We start from the raw sequence: 234 nt of genomic DNA, 5'->3' as shown, positions 1-234 counted from the left end.
GCCTTTTGGAAGTAGGTTATTTGCCAGGGTTCTTTCATAAATTAGAAAGATTAGAAACTGGAGGATTTGGCATTTCTTTTATAAATTCCAAACACACATGATTTTTTTTCCATATATTTGCAATGGCTGTATTGTAATTTAATTTTTTTTGCAATGTGCAATATCCTTTTCTTGCAGCAACCTAATATTCAAATATAACTTAGGTTAAGTCAGTCTAGTTTTGGCCAAATTGAC

At 30.8% G+C, this 234-nt stretch overlaps 1 protein-coding gene across 2 annotated transcripts in view; it reads left to right on the top strand.

Annotated features, from left to right (window-relative positions):
• Positions 1-234, top strand: part of LOC119586810 — a gene marked incomplete at its 3' end in the record, with an annotated part of 12,765 nt that overhangs the window by 774 nt on the left and 11,757 nt on the right.

The sequence above is a fragment of the Penaeus monodon genome, chromosome 22 (assembly GCF_015228065.2).
Source record: "Penaeus monodon isolate SGIC_2016 chromosome 22, NSTDA_Pmon_1, whole genome shotgun sequence".
NCBI lineage: Eukaryota > Metazoa > Arthropoda > Malacostraca > Decapoda > Penaeidae > Penaeus > Penaeus monodon.
This window is presented reverse-complemented; position numbering and strand designations above follow the sequence as displayed.